Raw genomic sequence first — 2,727 nt, 5'->3', positions numbered from 1 at the left:
GGAAGCAACTGCTAATGAGTATGAAGCGTCTTTGGTGGGGGTGCGGGGGTGAAAATGTTCTAAAATTGATCATGATTGGGAGGTCGAGGCGGGTGGATCACTTGAGGTCAGGAGTTTGAGACCACCCTGGCCAACATGGTAAAACCCCGTCTCTACTAAAAATACAAAAATTAGCCAGTCATAGTGGTGTGCACCTGTAATCCCAGTTACTTGGGAGGCTGAGGCAGGAAAATCACTTGAACCCAGCAAACAGAAGCTGCAGTGAGCCGAGATTGTACCACTGTACTCCAGCTTGGGTGACAGAGCGAGAGTCTGTCTCAAAAAATAAAAATAAATAAATAAAACTACTGAACGGTATACTTTTATTTATTTATAATAATATTTATTATTATTTTAACAGTACCCTTTAAAAGGGTGAATTTTACTCTGGAGGCTGAGGCCAGAGGATCACTTGAGCCCAGGAGTTCAAGTCCAGCCTGGGCAATATAGTAAGATCTTGTCTCAAAAATAAATAAATAAAAGGTGAATTAGATGGTATGTGACACGTATCTCAATGAAGTTGCAACGAAAAGATGGATGAAGTAATAGAATGTCTGTGTGCTAATGAGAATGATCTTGCAGAGAGAGGGGAAAACCGGAGGAACCATGTTCTCAAGTAGGTGAGAGAGGATGGGATCGAGTGCCAAAGTGGACAGACTGGATTTTGATAACAGTAGGAGCAGCTTATCCAGAACAGAGAGAAGGCAGAGTATGTGGATACAGATGCTATGTGGTAGTTGGATGTGGTGGTGGGAATATGCAGATGTTTTATTCCAATGGTTTTCATTTTTTCAGTCAAGTAGGAAGCCTGAGTGTAAGGACAGGAGAGGAAATGTTGAAGATTTCAGCAGAGAAGGTACGAAACAATCATCATCTAGGAGGGTAGGAGAGGAAATGCAATGGAGCAGGTAGAGAGCTGGATTTAACCAGGGCTGAGGCTGTGCCTGGTAAAGTGGATGGTAAGTATGCTGAAGTGACAGAAGGGGGAGGGAAGTGAGACTGTCCGCCCAGGAATTACTGTAACGGTGGGCCATGGAATCTAAGCTGATTAAAGGAGGGACATGGGAGCATGGACGAAGTGAAGGGGAGTGAAAGTGTTCAGTGCCAGTGGGACTGAGGGATTGCTGGAGTTGGAGTACTAGTAGGTGTGAGCTAGAAAAATAGGAGGCACTGGCTAGAGAAGAGGATGCCTGAAACTGAGCATATGGAAACAATGCAGTCACAGGTACTGACAAAAACAAGGGTCAGGCTTGGCACAGTGGGTCACACCTGTAATCCCAGCACTTTGGGAGGCCCAGGAGGGTAGATCACTTGAGGTCAGGAGTTCGAGACCAGCCTGGCCAACATGGTGAAATGCCGTCTCACAAAATTTAGCTGACCGTGGTGGCAGACACCTGTAATCTCAGCTACTCTGGAGGCTGAGGCAGGAAAATCACTTGAACCCAGGAGGCGGAGGCTGCAGTGAGCTGAGATCGCACTACTGCACTCCAACCTGGTGACTCCGTCTCAAAGAAAAAACAAGGGTCAGACTATTGGAGTAGGTAGCTGAGGTGGGGTTAAAAGGCAGGATCATTGTAGGGTGGCAAATCACAGAACTAATAGATGAAAATATTAGAAGGACCAGCCAGAAAGATATTAAAGTCACCAAGAATTAGGATTGGACCAGTGTTAAAGAGAATGACAGTGAGATCTTAGCTAAACTCATCTAGAAATGGTAATGACGGGGGCAGATATGTATGTATGTCTGTATATGATGATATAAAGTGGTAGTTGATGGTATATTCTGATGATATGAGATTTACAACAGGGTTGTTGATATTTATATAATCCCAACATATTAAATCACTTATTAATTATGAAGGAAAAAAGGGGAACTATAGTGGAAAAACCTGACAGACACCACCTTAAACACCTTAAACAAGGACTCAAAGTGAACAAAACCAGTATTAGGAAAAAATGACATCACATGCCTCCTGATAGGAAGCACTGAAGACATAACTTCTCTTTTGCAGTATTCTCACCAGAATTACATAACTTGAATATAATCACAGTGAAACTTGAAACAAACCCAAATTCTATGAAATAACTGTCCAGGAGTCTTCCAAATGATCAAAATCATAAAAGACAAAGAAAGACTCAAGAACTGTTCCATATTGGAAGAGCCTAAGGAGGCATGATAACTAAAGGTAATGTGGGAGCCTGAACTGAATCCTTGAAAAGTGGCACTAGTGAAAAACTGATGTAATCTAAAGAAACCCCGTAGTTTCGTTAAGAGTACAGGCAATACCTCATTTTATTGTGCTGCACTTTATTGCACTTCACAGATACTGTGTGTTTTATTAATTGAAGGTCTGTGGCAAAGTTGTATTGAGTAAATCTATTAGTGCCATTTTTCCAACAGCATGTGCTCACTTAGTGTCTCTGTCTTACATTTTGGTAATTTTCACATTTCAAACATTTTCTTTTATCTGTTATGGTGATCTGTGATCAGTGACTTTTTTTTTTTTTTGAGACACGGTTTCACTCCTGTCACCCAGGCTGGAGTGCAGTGGCGTTATCTCAGTTCACTGCAGGCTTTGCCTCCTGGGCTCAAGCGATTCTCCTGCCTTAGCCTCCCTGAGTAGCTGGGACTAGCAGCACACGCCATGGGGCCCAGCTTAATTTTTGTATCTTTTTTTTTTTTTTTTT

This window comes from Colobus angolensis, unplaced genomic scaffold, assembly GCF_000951035.1.
Source record: "Colobus angolensis palliatus isolate OR3802 unplaced genomic scaffold, Cang.pa_1.0 Scaffold250, whole genome shotgun sequence".
NCBI classification, from domain to species: Eukaryota; Metazoa; Chordata; class Mammalia; order Primates; family Cercopithecidae; genus Colobus; species Colobus angolensis.
Note: the sequence above shows the minus strand (reverse complement) of the source record.